Source organism: Herpailurus yagouaroundi, unplaced genomic scaffold, assembly GCF_014898765.1.
Source record: "Herpailurus yagouaroundi ecotype Mexico unplaced genomic scaffold, PumYag 181, whole genome shotgun sequence".
NCBI classification, from domain to species: Eukaryota; Metazoa; Chordata; class Mammalia; order Carnivora; family Felidae; genus Herpailurus; species Herpailurus yagouaroundi.
Window position 1 is genome coordinate 1644125 of NW_024412412.1, and position 23234 is coordinate 1667358.

At 47.3% G+C, this 23234-nt stretch overlaps 1 long non-coding RNA gene across 2 annotated transcripts; it reads right to left on the reverse strand.

The window, feature by feature from the left end:
- Positions 1 to 636: 636 nt before the first annotated feature.
- On the reverse strand, positions 637 to 3000 carry LOC121039942 (uncharacterized). Of its 2 annotated transcripts, XR_005795052.1 has the most exons (4): positions 2941 to 3000; positions 2732 to 2827; positions 1705 to 1815; positions 637 to 1509 (listed from the first exon to the last, which is right to left on the reverse strand). It is a non-coding gene; the product is annotated as an uncharacterized LOC121039942 (long non-coding RNA). The 2 variants fall into 2 exon arrangements; XR_005795051.1 differs by having other exon boundaries at positions 637 to 1815.
- Positions 3001 to 23234: the final 20234 nt, after the last annotated feature.

Consider the following 23234-nt stretch of genomic DNA (forward strand, 5'->3'; position numbering starts at 1 on the left):
TGTCACCCAAAACTGTACTCCGTGGGTCTGTCACAGTGGCTAGAATACTCACCTTCCTCTCTGTTCAAAAGAAGAAATCCTAACCTCTATCTGGTGACATAACCTCATTTCTTACACAAAATGTGAATCTAGATATATTTCCAAAGCAACTGGGAGAAATTGTTTGATTCTTTATATCCTCCATGGATGTTTATCTTTCCATGGATTTATCGAAACCCATATACTTCGAGACCCATTTAAACCTTGTTTCTCAAGAATGTACTCCATTTTGATCAAGTAACTCTCAGTCTCTTGAAAGAAAAAAAAGAAAGAAAGAAAACATGTGGCATGTGTACTTTAAATGCAATATAAAGTATTTATGCGTGTGATTATACACATACACACATACAATCCTACAGTATTTCTGTTGTATATTAACGTAAGAGACAGTGACCCTGCTTTGTGATTTCCTTCCCTAGAAAGGGAACTCGTTGGTACCTACTGGGGGACGGCTCAAATATTTTCTTAGGATACACGAAATAAAGGTAGGCTGCAAAAGGTTCGTAAAACAAAACAAAAATGTCTAGGAGATCCAGGTCCTTTAAATCCCTTCAGTTAAGATTGTACATGCGGGTGATTTATTTAGGATCGGAGACATGTATTAGCACTATTCATTATAGAGTAAAAGGCCTGCTTGGCGGTTCTAAAAGGTTTGAATTAATTAAGAGCCAGCCTGTGGGTGACAAGAATAATTTGGGGGCCTGAGGAGGAAGACCCCCACCCCAACCTCCCAACGGTTAACTGTGGGTTTTCTCACGCTAGTCGGGTGCTCACACCGTGGGTATTCTCACACCTGTCGACCTGAAGCACAGCACCTGACCGCAACCAGGGTCACACGCGTGTTTCCCACAAGATCTGGCAGATTTGGTTGTTCAGTTTAGGTCAAGAAAAGGGGGATATGGATCTATAACCTACAATGGGAAACGGCTACCTGGCAACCAGTGAGGTGACAGCACGAATGTCAACTGGTGCGTTCTAGTCCCTGGTCTTGACTCTGGTGACTGTGATGGAGGAAGTAAGAAAAACCCGGGATAGGGCACCTTGGCCGTAATCGTGGTCCTCCCGGGTCTCCGACGGACCTCTCCAGGCTCACTGGACCATTTGCTCAGGTCGCTTCACTTACAACGACCTCCTCTCATTTCTGGAAGCGTCTAGACTTCTTTCTCCAGCAACCGCCCCCCATTATGACACGGGGAACCCACCCCTCCCACGGGCTGGCTCTCTCTGGCCTGGACGGGGCTCCATCCACGGCTTTGGGGATCCAGCTTATGATCCAGACCCAAGACGGCGAACACAGTAACGGGTTCAGCTGGAGGTGGTCTGCTGCCTGTCCCCTGGGAGTGGCCCTTGAGGGAAGGAAGGGAGGGAGGGTTTCCAGCGGCTTCCATCGGCCTGGAACTCTGGGAATTGGAGACCCGCTAGGCTTATTTCTTGGCGACCCTGAAGGCGGGCATGCTGGTAATAGAGAACCTACTGGAAGGAGAAGAGAATCAGCCCTGGGGACTTCATTTCAGCTCCTGCCTGATGTCTGTCTGCCTGCAGCTTGCTAAGCTCCCCAGGCTTTCTGGAAGGTGACACGGCTCCCTTTGCCGTAAGCCAGCTTGTGGCAAACCCAGCTGGGCTCTTAGTGCACACCTGAGCTCTTTCTCTCCTCTGTGCGCTCACCTTACGGTCCCTTTTGCCCAGAACAGCGTCCGCACCGTGTCCTTGTCTTCACTGGGTCTCTTCCTTCTCGAATAGGGAATACATCTTCCAGGTGGGGTTTTCTCTCTGCTTCTGGGGAGGAAAAGGAGAGGGTCACGGCGGCTTTCTTGAACCTGCTGCTTTTTCAAGTACCTTGAGCTCAAAATAACTTTTACGTCAAAGCCTCGTATTCTGAGGGGTATGTTCAAGTTTCCTTCCCTGCGGAGCCACTGCCAGAGAGAGATGTGTGCAACGCCACGCTGGGTTTTGCTGGAACAGGACCTCCGTGGCCTCGGGCCCCTCTGCTTCCGTCTCCCCCACCCCTGCTGGCTCTTTCCCTCTGACCCCCTGTCTTCCTGTCTTTCTCCCAGTCCCTCCCTCTCTCTCCTCTTCCTCCCTCGGTCTGTCTGTCTGTCCCGCCTTCTCCCCCAGCCACTCCCTCGGCTGAGCTTGTAAAACACACTGAGGAAAGGAGAGGGGTCAAATCCTCCAGTAGCCTCCTGCCTGCACGCTGTTTGAGCACCAATCATTCTGGATCATTCTGAACCATAAGCCTGTGTTCTCAACCATGAGGCTATGGGATGGGACAAAGTACTGAAATGGGGGTGCCGAGAGGGGGGGCTCAGTCAGTTAAGGGTCCAACTTCGGCTCGGGTCATGATCTCACGGTCCGTGGGTTCAAGCCCCGTGTCGGGCTCTGTGCCGACAGCTTGGAGCTGGAGCCTGCTTCGGATTCTGTGGCTCCCTGCCTCTCTCTGCCCCTCCCCACGCGCGTTCTCTCTCTGTCTCTCAAAAGTAAATACGAAAACGTTTCTTGTCTACACGGCCCGTACAAATGTTAGCTATGTTGCAGAAGTGGAGAGACCCTGTGGAGCACGGACCTCTGCGTTGAGGTCAGATATAAGACCCGGAGCTCGGAGGCTGGTGCCGCCTTCCTGGCAGAAGGCAGAAGGTCACGATGGTCAATTTGTCTTCACAGCCTGGCCTCACAATGAATGCAGGACACTCACCGGCAGCACCCCTGCGGACGGGCTCGGTGCCCTGTTTCAAGTGCACCTGGGCGGCCCTGCCGGGTGGTTGTCCCCTGGCTGTCCCCTGCTGTGCTCCTTCAGTTTGCCGAGAGAGAGAGAGAGAGAGAGAGAGAGAGAGAGGGAGAGAGAGGGAGAGACAGAGACAGAGAGAGAATCATTCAAAGTTAAAGGGAGGAGAGGTCGGAGACCATCAGCAGCAACAGGAACCTTCCTTCCTGGTAGAATTCTAGGGATTAGCCAGAGAGCTTTGCAGGAGGTTAAAAAAAGGGCGGGGGGGGGGTTCTTTTCTCCATCATTGGCAAACGCATCACAATTGCTTATGTTGTAAGATGTCAAAAGTTCATGACAGCAAATGAGAAGGCCAGTTTTGGCTTTATTCATAAAATGCAGTGGCTTTAACTCCTGCTCCAGGACTTTAAAAGCTTTAAGGCAGTAGGGCCTCTTTTAAAAAAAAAAAAATGGTTTTAACTTTTATTTATTTTTGAGAGACAGAGACAGAGTGCAAGTCGGGGAGGGGCAGAGAGAGGGGGAGACACAGAACCCGAAGCAGGCTCCAGGCTCCGAGCTGTCGGCACAGAGCCCGACACGGGGCTTGAACCCACGGACCGTGAGATCATGACCTGAGCTGAAACCAAGAGTTGGTCAGTGAGCCGCCCAATCACACCATGCCCTCTCGCCCCCGCCCTGTAATTCAGAGGATCAGGACCAATGTCTACACTTGTTCTATGTGATTTGCCACACAACTTCAGAGGAATGAGCTCTCTCGGTCTCTCTCCACACATCGTGTCTGTGCCCGGACCCTTGCAGTCGGTCCTGGCTTCCTTCCGGTGTAGTTCACGGCTCTTTACAGAGCTGACCTTTGAGCATGTGCAGACCGCCTGTCTGTAGAATGTGATCTTTGAGCCCTGGGGATCCCTAGAAGTTTCCGGTCACACCCTGCGATTCTCCGAAGGTAGAGAACAAATCCTTAAACATCTCGAACACCCAGCACCAGCTACACAGGTACAAAGCGTCTGCTCAACACATACCTCCTGACAGAGATAACTTCCCTCTTTTAAGATTGAAATCATATTTTTAACACTCGGTATTTGTGATGGTAAACGTGTCTGAATGAGAAAAAACATTTTTTCTTAAAGTCCAGAATTGTTGAATTTTCAGAACTTTTTACTTACGGTGATAAACGTATCTGATCGAGAAACAAATTCGTGTGCCCTGATTGGGTTGTTGATACCCGTGTTAATGGCATCAGACTCTTAGGTTCCATGGCCCTGGTTTCAGGTCATTTCCCACCTGCCTCTCTAGGGTGACCTTCTCTGCCCTCTTGCTGAGGTTTTTTTCCCCTGCCCACTGTACCCCGATCCTCACCATGTCACGGTGAAGGCCACCAGGGCAATTGCATTCTCACCTGTGGCTTGAACTCCGTCTCTGTGCTGAGAAGCTTCTCCAAACATCACGGCGCACTGCGTCGAGCACCTAGCAATTGTCCTAAGAGTTCCCGTGCCTGCGGGCGGACACATAGGTTAACCTGGTCTCTGCTGTGTAGTCAGAGCGGTATTTCCAAATTCAAGTCTCAGTGTGTGTCTTCTTGGCTCCACAGCCTGGTACAGATTCACACCGCTGTCAGCGTAAACCCGAGCCACAGCGCATGGCTTTCCCGGCCCCTCTGACCCACGTCTAGGTCTCTCTTTAGACGTAGCTCTCTCTCAGCCCACCTTTGGTAATCCATGCTACTTATTCCAAATTTGTTTTTCTTTCTCTTTCCCTGGAATCTTCATGCCCTCTTTTACTGCTGCACTTTGGAATATTCTACCTTTTTTATTTTTCTAGGAATAGTCTTTTCCTCTTCGATGATTCCTGGCTAGTTTAGGTTCAGCCTAGACCTCACCTCCTCCGGGGAGCCTTCCAAGACCTCCTATTTCCGCATCTCTCTGGTCTGGATTGGATGTCCCTCCTGCGTACTGATGAGCCACAGGGGGTTGTGTTGACCTATGTATTTGTATGAACACCCCCAGCCCCACTTAACCTCTAAGGTTTTTGGGGAAAGGACAGTTGACATTTGTGCCTTCTTCTGTCTTCTGGAATGACCCTAGAGCCTGGATCTCAAGAAATGCTTTGTTGCTGCAACACTGCGGATGGTGATTTAGCTGCGGGGCGGGGGGGGGGGTCAAGGTTATGTGTTTTATTCTAAACAGTGTCTAAGACAAATGTGGTTCCCAGCCACGTTTGGGGCACTAGCCCAGCTGTGAATATATGAGCAACTGAGGCACAGAGAAGGTGTGTCCTCGGTGGGTCCGGGAAACATTCCCTTTACTTGTGTAGCGATGGAAGCTCTCGCTTCGTTGGACGGTAAAGCCAAGAATCCAGACATGGGAAGGAGTACCGTTTCTGTCAAGTGCAAAGGTCTTTATGAAGCCCTCGGTGTGAAGAGCTGAGCCAGGAGGTGAAGTGCACTCTGCTCTTTTGGGAGGCGTAGATGTTAGGCGGAACTCAACTCACTAGCATGTCCTATGACGCGGGAATAATCGGGTTCTGCTCCGCACGATCTCCCCCGCTGTCTCCCTGGGTATCGGCTGCCTCTTCCTCCACCGGTTAACACGGAGTAAAAGCGCGTTGTGCCGGGGGTTCGGCCGGGTGCTTGCTGCAGGCTGTGCGGTCCCCACTTGGACACGAGCCGCGGTGCATCCGAAGGAAAGGCAAACCACATTGCCTTGTCTTCTGGGTGTCCTCCCGAGGGTGGGGGACTCAGTCCTGGGAGAGCTCACGGTGGGGGGTGGGGGGGGGGAGACACGGCTCTTCGGAAGAGGCTGGTAGGCCCTAGAGGGGTGATAGGACTTGAGCTGACTTTTGAATGAGGTTGAAAATGAGCTCTGTCTGGGGAGGGGTCAGAAAGTGCCGATAGACGCTGGGCATTGGAGGGGGGAGCACAAACGAGGTGGGGGGGAGCACGGATGAAGAGGGGGGAGCACAGATGAGGTGGGGGGAGCATGGACGAGGGGGGAGCACGGATGCATTTGGGCCACTGTGTGCACACTGAGTGTGCGGCCCGGGAGGGGGACGGCGGTGTCTCGGCATGGATACGAAATGCTGTCACAGGCGTGGGGGGCGAGGGGACCGTGAAAGGTTCTGAGCAGGCTCAGTCAAGGAGAAGAAAGAGAACATCGAAGGATTGAAACGAATGAAGCAACGTGACGTCGGTATCTTACTGCAACTTTATTCATTGACAGCAAATTTCTTAGCGAAATATTGAGTCAGCCTTAGATTTCGGTGAAGAAAACTCACATATGAGGGCAGCAACTTTCAAAAGTCAGTGCATTTGAGGAATGGGTGGCTGTTCAGCCGCCCACCTAGAAGCCTGGGTCCTGCTGGTTTGGCGGGGAGCCCCCCAAACGTAGGTGGCAAGCTTCTTGAGTTTCAGGGTACCTGTGGCCGAGAGCAGCCCAGGAAATCCGATCGGCACCATCAGAAGTCACCGCAGGGTTTAATTAGGTCAGGAAAACACTTCCGTTTTCAAGCTAGGAAAGCGGGTAATCGTTAACTTTACTAAAAGGTGATTCGCTGTAACGTTTCGTCCCGAAGCCGGGCAGACATCATCCACAGGGACATGGACTGATAGAAGTGTGTGCAATAGGTGATGGCATTTGTGTGATTTTGGCACAAAAGTGAGGATTTGAAGACAGCTACAAGCTGTACTAGCAAAGGGGCAAGTGTATCGAGACCGGTTTTGAATTCTAACTGGACCACGAAGCATTTCAAAGCACGAACTTCTTTTTCTTTTCCTCTCTAACTTAAAACTGGGCTGTATTTTTTCACATTTGGTAAAAAGAATGCTTCGAGTCTTCGACCCAGAGCGCCAAGCTGTAGCCGAGAGTGCATTTTTAGAACTGATTTATGGGCCCCAGAAGGCCACCTGAAGAAAGATCTCTGTGGCTGGCTGTCCTATTTTGCTTTTTCTGAATTACTTTGTATCTGATTTAGACACTGGAAATTATCGGTGTGGGATTTCGCATGCAGATCGGGCACTGTTTCCGAACTTCTTCTCCGATGCATATTTCATGATTAGTATCCTCAAACCCCAAAACCTCTCTGGAAAAACATATTCTGTACCTTTGTGATTTGTTTAATAAACTGGAGGTAGACAAGTTAAAGGAGCTGCCTCTTAATTTAATGAGAAGTACTTTTCAAACAACACTTGGAACAATTGCAAATGGCATTGGACAAGAACAACAAAGTGCTGAAGGGGAGAAAGGATTTAATTTTTAACGATGGACTTTTCAGTGATAACATTTTAGAAAGAATGACTTAAAAGCTGTAATTAGAAAAGTTGGATCATTTGGAGGATGCGGAGGACTGACAGCTTCTTCCTCTCGATGTTGTGGATTGAGAAACAGATGTGAGGGGAGTTCAGATACCATCAGAGTAATGCCTTTGCCGTAACTTGTGAGATAGGAACCCAGCACCCGTGAGGAACCCAGCACCCACGGGGAATCCAGCACCCAAGGAGGAACCGGGCACCCCTGAGGAACCCAGCACCCACGAGGAACCCAGCACCCAAGGAGGAACCCAGCACCCACGAGGAACCCAGCACCCAAGGAGGAACTCAGCACCCACGGGGAACCCAGCACCCAAGGAGGAACCCAGCACCCACGAGGAACCCAGCGCCCAAGGAGGAACCCAGTACCCACGGGGAACCCAGAACCCAAAGAGGAACCCAGCACCCACGAGGAACCCAGCGCCCAAGGAGGAACCCAGCACCCACGAGGAACCCAGCACCCACAAGGAGCCCAGCACCGATGCAGGAACGGGGACATGACCCATCTCGGTGGGTCAGGGATGGAAGAAAGCATGAAAACTTTTCTCTTAAATGCAGATTCCCTGTTTCCTTGGAGATAAATGACCCCTGTGCAGGAAATTCCAGGACCTGCAGTCCCAGCAAGCCCTCTCCTGTAGGACTTGTCCACCTGTGTGCCTCCAAGGACGCGCGGGTGGGAAAGCGTTGGGGGCAAGTAACTTCATCTCTCCGTCCTCTGTCCTCTGTGCGCCATCACCAGTTTCTGTCTCTCCAGACTCCAAGGGTCCTCGGACCCCTCCCCCCCACTTTGCCATATTCACCGGACCCCCAGGACTTAGACCCTTGCGAGTGTCCCAGATGTCCGGTTTTCTTGCTCCCCTGCCTATGTGGCCTCTGTTGTCACTGACGTCTTTGCAACCGTGGTCTCGTAAGTGTGGTTCTGCTCCCAATTCTGCACACCTTAAGCGAGTCTCTTCGCTTCGGACAGAATGACATTTCCAAATTTCCAGTTCGGTGTGGCCCTTGTGTGCTTAAACTAACCCTCCGGCATGCCTCCCCCGCCAGAGGGGAGGCGGCCCTCCTCTGCATGGCTCGCGGGGTCTTGCGACACCCCCCACCCTGCTTGCTGTCTCTTTCAGGGGCATCTCTCCTCACCTAGCACGTTCTACATGAGCCGCATTTAACTGGTGGTTTCTCCAATTCGCTCTGTTTTATGGTAACGTCTTCGCATATTCCAGTTTGTGTCAAATAAGGTTTGCCTTTCTGGGAAACTCCTCCCCATCCTTCAGAGCTGAGCTCGAAGTCAGCACCTCCTCCAGGAAGCCTTCCTCGTTTGGGTGTGGTGTCCCCCAGCCGCGTGCACACAGCTACCGGGGGGGGGGGGGGCACGATCTACGCAGATGGTTCGCTCTGGAGGTGAGAGATCCGCGTTCACCTTACACCCTCGCTGCAGCCGAGGCTCCCCCAGCAAGGCCGTGGAAAACCTACCCTCCCAGCCTCCCCTTTTCACACCTTGCTGGTGTGGAGCCGGGCGCCTCCCGCGTCAGATTCTGAATGAGTCACCTGTACGTAGGTTAACTGTTCCTGTAGCTTTACCCTGTACTCTGTTTAGTACATTTTCCTTTACTTTTTCCCTCCTGGAATCCCTGGGACATCGTGGGTTGGATGAGACAAGTTCCCGGGATAGGGGCTCCTGGGTAGTTCCGTCGGTTAAGTGTTGGACCCAGTCCTGGATCTCGGGGTCATGAGTTTACGCGTGTCCTTGGGCTCTGCACTGGGTTGGAGCCTCCTTGAAAAGAAAAGCTCCTGGGAAGAATTCGTATGTGCGTCATTCCATGTCTTCAGGCTCGTACACTGATTGCTTGCTCTGCAGACCGCGACCACATCTCACTGATCTTAAACGTCTTGCCTTACGGATAGCGGTGTTACTATTCACAACAGCTAAAACGCGAAGCAGCCCCGATGTCCAGCAACAGATGAGTGAACGGATAAGCGACACGTAGTATATGCACGCAGCAGAACATTACCCAGTCCTAAAAAGGAAGGAAGTCCTGACACCCACTACAACCCTTGTGGACATTACGCTGAAAGCAGCCAGTCACCAAAGGACAGATGCTGCATGATTCCATTTATGGAGAGATGGTTAAGATGGGAAATTCTGTGTTGAGCGTATTTCACCACCATAAACAGGCAAACCAACCAACTCGGATGTGATCTCGTGCGGATCTGTCTGGCACATTCTCTCATGGCCAGGTCACAAGGAGCATGTCCACCGGAGAGTGGAGAGGACCGGTTTTTTTTTTTTTTTTTTAAGAAGACTACCAAAGCTCTGCTTCCCACGGGCCTTTGGCAGTTTACCCAGGTATTTGTTTGGGAGTGAGCCGTTGTTGGGAAGGTTTCTGTGCTTTAATTTACTGCCTTTGGATGATTTTTGAAAAGGGGCATTGCCCACAGCGTCTTCTAAGCAAGCGTGCTGTTTTCTTGGAGATTTCTTACAGCAGGACCCAGGAGAACGTGACGGTTCCCTGAGCCCGCAGCTGCCTCTCCAGGTTGCGCTATGTGACATGTGACGTGTGACTGCACTCCCTCAACCCGTCACGTATGTTGTCTCAGCTCCTGAGCCCCCAAAATAACGTTTTTGCATGAGGGTCTCTTGCCACTGATCAACCTGTGAACTCTGCTGTGAAACCAAACTCTGACTCCGGGGAATCTGAAAAGTCTGACCATATCAAACTAAGGAAACACTAGGATTCGCTTTGAAGTATATATAATGCTGATATTAAAAAAAAAAAAAATGTTAACAATGCTTTTCCAAAACACCAGAAAATGTCTGATGAAAATGTAACTTGAAACAAGTTGAAAGGAACACATTTTACCCCAGGAGTTACGGGATCAAGCATCGGGTTTAGGAGATTAGAGTGGAATTGAGTTGTATTTTGTAAGGAATCTGACGAGAAAGAAATTAGTGCTGGGAAGAAAGGTAAAAATCAACAGATATGCCTTGCACAAGTTAACAAATGAAGTCAGCCTGAACGTATCAGGCAGACGTGATGCAAATTCTCTTCAATGTGCCACTTCCGTGGGTTTTATTTAAAAAAAATTTTTTTAACGTTTATTTATTTTTGAGACAGAGAGAGACAGAGCATGAACGGGGGAGGGGCAGAGAGAGAGGAAGACACAGGATCTGAAACAGGCTCCAGGCTCTGAGCCATCAGCACAGAGCCCGACGCGAGGCTGGAACTCACGGACCGCGAGATCATGACCTGAGCCGAAGTCAGACGCTCAACCGACTGAGCCACCCAGGCGCCCCTATGTGGGTTTTATTTTAAAGGAAACACAGGCTTGAACTATCTGAGGTTTGAAGCACTGATTGACATGCTAAATTATTATGGAGTAGAAATGGTAGTGACATTAAGTAATAGAGTTGGGATACTTTTATTAAAAGTATTTCTGAAAAACCAAAACATGAATTTCTAGAGATTTTCCAGAGGCCTCAGATTATCTTGGTCTAGGAAGTCTTTACATTTGTTATGGCACAAAGTTGTTGTTGTTGTTGTTGTTTTTATAATGATACAACTGGATTAATGACCTGTTTTTTTCCTTCTGCAGTCTTCAGCGTTTCTAGCATCCACCTTTGAACTCCTTGGAAACGTTGTCTCTTATTTGTCTTGTCTGCACATCATGATGATAAATGAAATTTGTTGAGCGAGCTAATGTGTAAGCAAGTTTAGATACCAAAGTAGGATTTGGGATTTTTTTAATGTAATATAGCAATAGAAGGAGTGATTATCGGGACACTACAGTGAGAGTGCATGAAAAATGATATAATTTCATGTTACGATTGAGCTGTGTCCAGATTCACATGTGTAGCTCCATTGCTAATGTGCCTTGTTTAGGACTGAAATGGTAGAGTGACAGTGTGCTTGGTCAAGGAGTCTTGTCCCAGTGATTGACGGAACGTCTTTCACTTGTGGGAAATCGAGGCACGTAGAGACAGTTGACACAGAGTTCTCGTCCTGAGTGACAGAATAACATGAGAGACATTGGAACACATAATCAGATTAACACTGTTACTTTGACATCAAAAGCAATCAGGAAATGTCCTTTGAAATGAGAAGAAAGTGGCATAAAATTACACATAACCCAACTGCACGTTATATGTTTTATTCAATGTCACACAGACCATGTGGGGGTTCGGGACAGATTAACAATGCAGAGGCGTATCAGGCTTCATAAAAATCTGTGGACAGATGGCCCTCGCAACATTCATCTGAAAATAGTCACCTACCTAATGAATCCACAAAGGGAGGCCTTCCTAAACTCACTCCAGATCTCTTGCAATGTCTTTGAAAATCTACTTCTTATAAAAGTTATTTAAGACTATATATGATTATGCCATTTTACCCTAAATGAAATTATGATATTCCCTAAAGCAAAGTTTTCAAAATTACTAAAGGGTTTCTTTCATTTCTAGTCTTTTGTAAACTATGAAGAAAATTTTGAATTCTATGTTTATATGTTTTGGAAAACAGCAGAAATAAACATTTCAAGTATCTTTTCATGGTGATTTAAAAGAAAAATAATGTGGGTGACTTCCACGTGTATTTCCTTATCCAATTGAAATTATAATCACTTGGGGCGCCTGGGTGGCTCGGTCCGTTAAGCATCCGACTTCGGCTCAGGTCATGATCTCACGGTCCGTGAGTTCGAGCCCCGCGTCGGGCTCTGTGCTGACAGCTCAGAGCCTGGAGCCTGTTTCAGATTCTGTGTCTCCCTCTCTCTCTGCCCCTCCCCTGTTCATGCTCTGTCTCTCTCTGTCTCAAAAATAAATAAACGTTAAAAAAAAATATATTTGAACTTATAATCACTTGAAACACATGCATCATAATTTTCGTGGAGAAACCACAAATTTGGAGAAAAAGTACCTTCTGATAACTTGATAGGCTATCTCATCATCTTAAATTCCATTTTCTTAGTTTTCTAACGTATACATTTATTTCATGTTTCCATTAGATGGCACTGTGACAATATTGATGGACCCGACAAATCCTTGCTTTCACAACAAATGTAAATTTCTTTTGTAATTCTGACTTTATTTCACTAGCTTCTAAAACCCTGTGATTTATGGTATTTCCGTCATTATACAGCTCGAGCGGCCACAGAAGTAGAGGTCAGTCTGACATCCCAGGCTCATGATCCAAAGGTCAAGAATCACAGAGACCGTGGAAGTGGACAGTGCTGGGTCAGCCTTGCCTCCGAGAGTCTGAGATGATCGGACTCTGCTCTGGAGAAGATATTCCCATAGGAGGCACACAAAGAAAGGTGGTCAGATAGGAAATAGAGCTTTAGTAGGAGGAGAATGAGGGGCTTTGTTCTCTAACACACGCATGGGCAGACACACCCTCCATCTCACTGGAGTTTTGGTCTGCTGGTTGGGGCAGTCAGTGGACTATAGGATCCCTGAGCGGGGCTGGCCTGTGGAGACGGGAGGGCACTGGGGACAGTGTATCTGAAGAAAGACACCGACAACCGCTGGGGACAGGCCCCCGAGCCTGGGCACAGCCGTGTAGGGACATCCACGCAGGGCTGGGAGCCCCTCTCTGCAGAGTGTCTCGTGTCAAAAATGATAGACCATCAGGTCAGAGAGACTGAGGTCGTTGGGAGCACACCTTCACACAAAAGCACATGGTAATCGAATATCCAGGTCACGTATCTCAAAAACAGGTGTTCTCAGCACACAAACGCGACGTGGCTCTGTGGGACGGTAGACGTGTTAATTATCCTGACTGTGGTGACCATTGCATGACGAACGTGTATATTCAATCATCATTTTGCTACACACATTGTGAAACAAACCAATATCGTGATATCAAATCTAATTATGTGCAATTTTTGTCAATCAAACCTCAATGAAGCTGGAAATATAAGAGTAACAGAGCATCTGTTTTGGCTTGTTATTCCTTGGGATACTGGTAAAAACATGATTTTAGGTGTAGAGAAAGTGTTATTTTGCTGATGTGAATTTACAGAAGTAGTCCAATTAAAGACAGGAACTTGGCTTTCAGATAATTATAAATACTGTCGATAAGAGGCCTCCAATGGCTGACATGAACTGTCAACGGTGGTTCCCATTTTTGTGCATATGAAATGATTTTTGATTAGATGTCTTGTTGGCACTTACTTAAATTACCTATTCAGTCAAACATATGTTTTATGATAGAAAACTTATTAAAATAATTCATTTTCGTGCTCAGGTCTGGGGAAAAAAACGTAAGAATACAGTTTAAGTCTGTGGTAGATACACATAGTAAGAATTCTCTTGCATACCTCCTCCGTTGTCCTCTGATTTGCTGCCTCCGGTGCCCCGGGGAGAACACCTGATCTCTTTGGACCAAGAACTCGCAAGGATGCTGAGGTCACCCCATGGCCGCCTCTCTGTTCATGCCTTTTGGGCCGTGTTGCCCGTGACGTAGGGTTCCCCAGATCTCAGTGAGTGTATATTCATACCGTATGAATCCAGGGGACATTAGGAAGGGTGGGGCCAAAACACCCTATTTGGATCCAGAACCATTTTGGGAAATCTGTGTGACTCTCTCCATAGGCATAGAGCGAGCGGATTCTGGGTCTCCGTGGGAGAGAGGTGTCCACGCGCGCCCATAATGCCCGATGGGCATCTCATTGTGAACTTTGCAACCACCAGGCAGATATCCTCACTCATTCTCCTCGTGGAACTCTTCATGGCCACGGGTTTGGACCACGCGATTCTGCACATGCAAATAAGAATCGTGTGCGGCTCTAAAAATGCATCACTACATATGTATTTTTGAGATACGGAGGGTTTGCAGATGGACAGGAGGTCATGGAACCCTCCTCCTGGTTCACGTGGTGGATAAAAGGTTCATGCAGAACCTGGTGCCCCCACCCCCGGATGTATTGAATTAGAATCCACGTTTTCATAAGATCTCTGGGCCATTCACAGCCCCACTGCAGCTCGAGAGACACCAGCCTGGTTATCAGGGTATCAGGATCGTTATCAGGGACGATAGGCACAGTCCTCAGAGATCCCGTGGAATCTGACTCACGGTCGCCGGTGACTCACAAGCCTTCTTTGATTCCTTATGGCTGCTGGCCGTTGTCCTAATGGCTGCTGGCCGTTGTCCTTATGGCTGCTGGCCCTTTCCTAGCCAGCCAGAAGTGGGGGAGGTGGAGGAAGGCGATGAGATGCAAACAGATTGATTCACTTTATGATTTCCTTGGAAGGTCTTGAGAAATGCGCGGTGAGTGTAGGGCCGAGGACGTATGGGCCACACTGGTGGGTGGGCTGGGCGACCAGCAGTCGGCGTCGGGTCTCATTAGTGCTTCCGAGGGGCTCTGCAGAGACGGAGAAGCCCAGCTGTCTCGGGGTGTCTCCTCCCCATTAATAGTTGGAGTAATGAACTGTTTGCTTTTTCATTTGTCTTTTCTCCAGCAAGTCAGATAAATGCTCTGTCCCGCATGCTTCCAAAGACAGCTTTGGACGGAGCTCTCAGAATCAGCCATTGCCCCCTAAACGGTAATATTCCTGAAAGTCTTGCAAAGCTCTTTAATTAGAGACTTTATTTTTTTATTTTTTTTTATTTATTTATTTTCTTTTTTTTTTTTTCAACGTTTATTTATTTTTGGGACAGAGAGAGACAGAGCATGAACGGGGGAGGGGCAGAGAGAGAGGGAGACACAGAATCGGAAACAGGCTCCAGGCTCCGAGCCATCAGCCCAGAGCCTGACGCAGGGCTCGAACTCACGGACCGCGAGATCGTGACCCGGCTGAAGTCGGACGCTTAACCGACTGCGCCACCCAGGCGCCCCTAATTAGAGACTTTAAATGAGAGCCTCATTACGACCCTCTTTTCCTCCTCCCACCCTCATTCCTATTAGTGTCTGAGAAATGAAAAGTGTTCTCAGGAGCAGAGCCGGGTAAAGAAGCCTTGTGACTGACAGCTTCACCTGGGGAGGGGAGAGGTGGTCTGGGCAGGGGGCTGTCCCCATCGGGGTCATCGCAGCACAGGGGTGGGGGGCGGCGAGGGGGCAGTCAGGCCTCCGTGGGGGGTGGCGCTCCAGCCTGCTGACCCAAGGCCACACGGACGTCCCCGCCGGCTCTGCCTATGGCTCTCTGACCACCGCTTCTGCTCCTCGGGGCTCCGGCTTCTTGTGTGATGACCCCTGTTTACGGAAGATAACAGTCTGTGTTTGCCTCTCTTTTCTCCTTTAAATCTGGGTCCCCAAAAAGAAACACACGCTGGATAAGGGGCTTTTGAAAGCCGGGTGTTTTTCTCCGTGTCTTGGCACGCGTGTCTTTTCCAACATCACTGTGCTGTCTGCACTTCTAAGGACTTGCTCTCCGTCTGCAAGGACATTGGAGACTCTGCTCTGTGTGTAACATCCTAGGTCTTTAACGTAAAGAAAATAAACAGTCTTTTGTGATGCCTTTCTGGATCTCAAAGCGCCCACTATGTTGCCTGTTTTGATGCCGTTATCAGCTGCACAGTACAGAAGCAACTTTCTGAACAGAACTCAGCTGCGGTGGGCACCGTATCACTCCTTATTTGCACACCTCTTTTTGTTGGCCACCTTGTATCGGGTAGCAAACTCATCCTCTGGCCCTTTGCTCAAAGAGCGATGAGGAACGTCCTACTCCCCATGATAATAATAGTAATTATCACGTATGCAGAGCTTTGCATCCCCAGAGCCCCTTACGGCCAGTCACCCATTAGCTAATTCAGACAACATCCCTCCGCGAGGACCACCTTGCTTCTCTTCATGACATTATAACGCGCGACCATTATGTGCTGAACTTTGACTCTGCTGTGAGAAGGACTGGTCTGACGGTTGAATTTAAATGTGGGTATAATTTTCATTCATCCTAGAGGATGCTGCCTTGAGAATACCTTTCTAAATTAAATAAAAGGGAGAAATCCAAATTCCTCAGTGATTTTTAGATATTTCTGGGTCTGCACACCCAAACAGATCAATCTTATTTTTCCCGCGTGAGTGCATAGTTTGGGCAACACATTTCACATGCAAACAGAGTGCCTGCTACGAGCCACAGTACAAATAACACAAACACAAATCTGTGAGAATCTGTGAATACAAGTCTCAGAAATGCAACCCTGCCCTCAAGCAATGCACATTCCTGTTTGGAGAGACAGACGTACAGACCAAACTTTCCATACGACAGTTAAGGAAGCAGTGGGAACTTAGAATCAGTAGATCATCACATTTTCATTACCTGGTTCTAGAAGCCTTTATTATAGGTGCACCTGCAGGGCTCAGTCGGTTGAGCGTCTGACTCTGGATTTCAGCTCAGGTCACGATCTCAGGGTTCGTAAGATCGAGCCCCATGTTGGGCTCTGCACTGACAGCATGGAGCCTGCTTGGGATTCTCTCTCTCCTCTCTCTCTGCCTCTCCCCTGCTTGTGTTTGCGCGAACGTGTGCTCTTCCTCCCTTCCTCTCTCTCACAACAAATAAACGTTTTACAAAAATAAAAGCATTTATCACAGAGTGTCACGTTACACCAAGAACGTTACATTTTGAAGAAGAAATTAGAGGTGGGTGCCGTGAGCCAGGGACACACAAGAGCGTGTGCATAGTAACCTCGTTCAACCAGATGGATTTATTTTGTTTTCAACTCTAATAGTTGTTCTATGACATAATGACCAGTCATTCACGGCATTGGGCTACTAGATAGTCTTTGCTCTCTTAAAAATAACTCTGTGTGTGTTAGAGTTTGGGGAATCAATAGAATTCTTTTTTGTGTGTCTGCTGCACATAACAGGGGAAGTGCAGATACGTTCTTAAAGGCACCCTGGATTTTTCGATCTTTATACGGAACAGTTGCCTTCAGCTGACAGTGCTGGGGATTGAATTGGGAGGATATTTCATAGAGACATAAAATGTTAGACCTAAAAATGATCTGTTCTGGGATCTCTTGGGTCGATGTATTCTAGCTCGCTTAGGGTGCAAGGGAATGACTCCAGGGCAAAAGGGGTTGGTAACCTACCCCAGGTCGCAAGGAGTCAGTGGTGGGAATAGGAATGAAATCTACGCCTCTGGCCTCCTGACACTTTTTCCTCTCATTCCGGGAAATTAATGCACTGCATTTACGTGTTGAGCAGGATTTAGAGGAAGGGCTAGGAGTTCAGTTAGGCAAGTTGGCTTTGAACTCTGGCTTCTCCAACCATAGGATGAAGTTGAAAAGAAAGCGTAGTGATTGCATTTTAGCCGATTTTCAAAGCTGAGTTTAATGCAATTATCAGGAAACAGCGTAAGCAACACAGATATAAGACAGCGTGAAACTCCTGTGCTCTGACCGCCAGTGTTTTGGGAGAACAGAGGAGACTGGGGTTGAAGGCGCTAACGTTAGTGTTTATTTGGAAAAACTTGTCAGTTTTCAATGAGGAAGGCCCGTCACCTCTACCGCATGGAGGGCACTGCATGAGGGTCTCTTAGAGACCATTTTCGCTCTGGTATTTGGGGATTGCTGCAGATTGGTGACTGGCGATGCTTTGGGCCCTAGCTGTGGAGTCCCTGAAGCAGAATGAGGAGGGGTGTGTAGGGAGGGAGTCCGCTGCACTCCATCTGCCACCAACAGGGGGACGAGGATGCGCGCTGTCTTCCCAGTGTCCAGTGTCCCATCCTGAAATACTCTCCCCCACAGAGCCTCCTCCTGGGTAAGGATGTTCGCACAGAGAGGCTAAGGTGCGTCACTGTGAATGGTGGGTGAGAACGCAAAACTGGCCTCCCGGCCCCACACGTAACCTGATTTTAAGGTGCCCTCCGGAGAACCCGTGCAAGCGCACCATGGGAGAAGACCCCAAACCGGATCGCAGAAGTACTAGTTAGACCAGACTTTTTCTTCCTCATGATCTTCTTTGAATACTCCATTTTCCAACGTAAAAAAAAAAAAAATAAAGGTGAACTGATTTGAGGAAAGTCAGGCATTTTCAGTGGGATGAAAGGTTGAAAATTTGCAATTAATTTGAACTGCATACTCCTCGAGGGTGACCTGGGAAAGTGTGAATTCTTCTCAAGATTCCTTTCCATTGAGAGAAGAGGGAATGTATACTGTAAACCTGAAGGGCCGGGACTGGGAAAGAGTAAAGTTAGGTTCTGTGTCACCCCCTGAGTTCAGCTGATTATTAGTTACACAACTTGAGCAACTTATGAAAGAATTATCACAGTGTCTCTTTTTTCTCACCTTGCACGTTGTGTGAGGGTACAATGGAGTGTCTGCAAACTACCCGACCCGATGCCTGCCCCCCTAATAAGCCATGAGATACAAGACTATGATAAACATACTCTTGTGCTTCCAAACACACACACACACACACACACACACACACACACACACACAGAGGACTGGAAGGAGTAGAGGGCAAAGTGTCCAAAGATTTTGTTTCTTCAAGGAGATAAAAACATACACAAGATAGAAATAGAAATGCAGCAAAGTAAGAGTAAAGAAGTGTGGGGTTAAGAGCCACAAAATTGCTGTGTATTTCCCTCATTTCAATGAGTTAAGAACTCTGTGGGGCGCTCCCAATATGGAACAACTAAATTCTGGATAAGATACACTCTGAGAAATTGCTGATTTTATGAGAAATAAGAGAGGTTCCAAATGATTCTGACAGAGAGAGACAGAGACAGACAGACAGAGAGAGAGAGAGAGTGTGTGTGTATACCTCTGGACATCTGCACCAAGGCTGGAAATCTGAGTAGTGCCAGACAAGAGGGGTGAAGTGTCACAGTGGTAAATGTCTAGAGTATATCCAGATCCTAGGGCTGGCATATTTGGAGAAAAATAAGAATCAAAAGTTTTCAAGGAATTTCTAAAGGATCTACTTCAACAAGCAGAAGGAAAGGGATTCTAGAAGAGCTGAGTGAGATTCAAGAGATATGGCAAGTAGAGTGGTCATCGTCTGTGGGAATCCAAGCTTTGTAAAATATAATGCTTTTGACTAATTTATGGACTCTCTAGAAAAAAATGCTGCAATAACCTATTGGACAGCAAAGCATCCAAGTGGGGAGGTAGGCAAGCTCAATTAAGGTTCTTCTAGATTGTTCTGTCATTAGAGTGGGGAATTAGATGTCTTTAATTTTATACTTCTGTTTTATCTTGGAAAGATTGCGAGGCAACCGGTTACAGGACAGAGATAAAGTAAAATGTGTACCAATTGGACTAACCGAAATCGAGTTGGGCTCGATTATATTAATTTTATACAAAATAGGCTTTCAAGCCAAATGCACTATTAGGGCAGACATGAAGGGAAAGAGCCATCTACGAGTCCCACTTTGTAGTTTATTCGTGCTCTTTACAATGGATGTGACATCTTAAAAGACAGAACAGATAGAAAAGGGAAGCACGTGTGTAAAAAATGCTCTTAGGTCATTACAACCATCACGTACTGTTATTAACCTTATGGGATCAGTGGGCAACGAGAAATTGTATACCCTGCTGCTGGGAGGGTAATTTCAATAACAACTATGGGAAATAATCTGTCATTACGTTGGAAAGCTGCCATTGGAAATAGCCAAAAATATAGAAAGGACTCAAATGCCTATCAATGGAAAAATGGATAAACAAATTATGAGGCACTCCTAGAATACTGCTGTGAAAAAAATGATGCAGAGCAAAATACCAAGATCTGAATAAATCTTAGGAAAATGACATTGAGTTAAAAAAACAAGCCCCAGAGACTATCACACATTACGATCCAACTCTTATAAAGTTCATACCCAGTAAAGTTAATACATGTTAAGTATATATAAAATATGATGAAGCTAATTCTTTTCAAGTAATGTGATGGTAAATAAACCATTCTGGGGAACAGTTATCTTGAAGAGGGAAGGAGGCGGGAGACAGAGGGGACCAGAGAACCAAAGTACAAGTATATGTACATTGTTGGTAGTAATAGACTTTTGGTTAGTTGGGTGCTCTTTACCGCATTCGTTAAACTGTTATGCTTTATAGATGTTGCGTATGATTTAAGCATCCAATTATATTTTAAAATAAAAGATCATGAAGGGATCTGAATAGACCTTCCTTTAAAGAAGTTATACAAATGACTAATGAGCACGTGGAGAGATGGTCAACAGCATTACCCACCAGAAGATTGCAAATCAAAACCACAGTGAGATAGCATTTTACACCCGCTAAGATGATTAAAATGAAAAAATACGGATAATGCTAAGTGTTGACCAGAATGTGGGGTAATTGGAACCCTCATCCACTGTCGGTGGGAATGGAAGACGGTGCGGCCCCTCTAGAAAATACAAATGCTCCTGAGTAGACAGCCAGGAAGAGCGAGAATGTATGTCCACATAAAACTCATACATGAATGTCCACAAGCAGCATTATTCATAACAGGCAGAAAGTGGAAACAACCCAAACCCCCATCAAATGTTGACTAGATAACGAAGATGTGTGTCTCCACACAATGCAATACTCTTCGGTGATAGAAAGAAATCCATGCTCCAGTATGGATGAGCCTTGAAAACATGATGCAAAGTCAAAGAAGCTGGTCACAAAGGACCGCATATTGTGTGATTGCCATTTATATCAAATGCCTAGAATCGGCAAATCCTTTGAGGCAGAAAGTAAATGAGTGCTTGTCTAGGGCTTGGTGGGGAGGGGGAAGCAGAGATTGGGTAGTGAAATCTCAGTGGGACAGGGCTTCCTTTGGGGATGATGGAAATGTCTTAAAGCTGGTCGTGGAGATGCATGAGTAACTCTGTGAATATATAGACAGGTTCCACTGGACACTTTAAATGGGTAGATTGTGTTTAAGTGTAAATTGTTTCTCGATAATGCCTGTAAAATGTAAAATAAACCCAACCACAAGAAGATTATGAAGGGAAATTCAAGTGCAAGGAACAAGGCGTCATTAGTCATGAGAAGAGGTCACAGGAAGATTACCTCTGTGAGATGAATCATTTCAGGGGAGAAAGAGATATTTGTGGTCTTAAGTTTTCAAAGAAGTCTTCATCAAAACAGAGAATCCTTAGCTGTACATGAAAATAAACCCCTGAAGTTATTTTGGGGGGGGGGTTCAAATAGGAAATCACTTCGAAGAACCTTGGTAAGTAGGAAATAAGCTGCTGCAATTATCTGAAATTTACAAAGTTTGAAGGGAATGTTAATTCTATTGTCAGTATAATCAGTATAATTTGTAAGAATTGTCTAATTTTCATTTGGAGCTTCTGTTCTATTTAGAATGAAATATTCTGTTATATCCTTCTCAAAATTTAGCTTCTTTAGGGAACAATAGCTCTACAGAATATTTAAGAGCTCTTGGACAGTAACGTGTCTTATCTTTTTGCCTACACTAATTTCCCTGTAAAATTTAGATCACCAGATGCAGGATGTGTAACCATTCAAAGACATGGGAGGAATTTAACGCAAAATTGCATGTGGAGAAATTAGAATATAATCCAATTTGGTACGGATGAAAAAGTCTTCATAGTGCCATATTCTTACGGTCATACTAGAGCAGAAGATAATATGGCATATTCTGGTGCTAAGTGGATGATACCCATGCTTTCCATAGACCTTATACTTGCAAGCCTAAGTATCTGGAAAACAAATTGCTTGACACCAAATCCTATCTTCTCATTAACTCATGATGTAGAAACAGTGCTGTAGGGCTACTTTAAAAAGTTTTGACTGTATGGGGCGATTTGCTTATGTGACACATATTAGGGTTCTCCAGAGATCCAATAGGAGATAGATGATAGATAGATAGACCCACGGATATGAGGGGATTTATTCAAGGGAACCAGGGGTGGCTCAGCTCTAGCAGCTGGAGAGAGAACTCAGGCTTCCTCTTTCCTCTTTGTTTCTCTTCAGACCCTCAAGGGCTTGGTAGAGGCCACCTGCCCTGCTGAGGGCATTCTTCTCTAAGGTCTACTCATTCAAATGCTAATCTCTCCCGGACACACCCTCCCTGGCAGGCCCCAGAAATAGTATTTCCTGACTCCTCTGGCCTCCCTTAGCCCCAAGGTCAACGTGGACATTGAAATTAGCCATCTCACTCGGAACTTGAGGGGAAATAGATTCCTATCTTTGTAGATCAAATGAGAAAAAAACCCTTAAGCAAAACTAGTGTTATTACTGAGTGCAAGGAAAGCCTAATACCCAAGCGTGTTAATCGTCCGTAAAATATTCTGTGCAGCCTTCCTCTTGGCCCTGGACCAAACGCCTGCCCCGGTCACACGCCAGGACAAAAGCACGCTTGTCCTCAGTGTTGCAAAGTCTCCGGGGTTCTGTTCCACAGCTCACCTTCACCTGGCCTTTGTGTTTCTCTCACATGATGTGCAGCCCTTACTGAACCCTAAACTCCTTAGGGCTGAAGCTTTTCTTGATCCACACTGTATCTACCTGGAGCCTTGCCTGATGCAGGAAGCACCATTTAGAGGTCAAGGTTATGGATTCTGGGTTCAACCTGCTTGAGTTTAAATGCCACTTAGGAGGCGGTGTACAAGGGCTGGGCATTTGAGATGCCGCTGACCTTTGCCCACCGCGACAGGAGCGAACTTCACAAACGCTCATGTCAGTTTTCCGTTGCTTCCAAAGCCCACGCTCGCACACGGCCTTCAGTCCTGCACTTGGGCCATCGCCAGCGAATTTCACCGTGGCCTCCCCTGTGTCGCTGGCATTTTCTCCTTCACACGTGCTGTAGCAGAAACCTGGCGCCCTCGGGGACGCTTCTTTCCCTGAACCCCTTTCAAGTGGTGCCTAGTCTGTTCTGAACCACGAACCCTCTTGTCCAAGCAGCCCCCCTAAATTCCCCCCTAAATTCCGGTCTCTGAGATCTCGTGCTACCGCATTGCTCACGCTGCTCCTTCTCGTGGCTGCCGTGCCAGGAACCACTGGGTCCCCCTCCCCGGTACTGCTTGAGGTCCCGTTTTGCTCACTGTCATCCTCTCCAAAATGCCCAAAGTGGCACCTCCACCGTCTGTGTCACAAAGCTGTGTCCCCCTTCCGCAGGTGACTCTCTTGTGGAAAACGCCTATCTGCACTGCGTGTCTTACCTACCGTATTGTGGCATCCGCCTTTCTCTATTATGGTGTTTATTTTACCGTCTTTTATTTTGTACTTAAGTCCTTGTTCTCGGTTCTCTGTCTTGTCTACTCTACACACTATTGAATGCCTCCAAAACTCA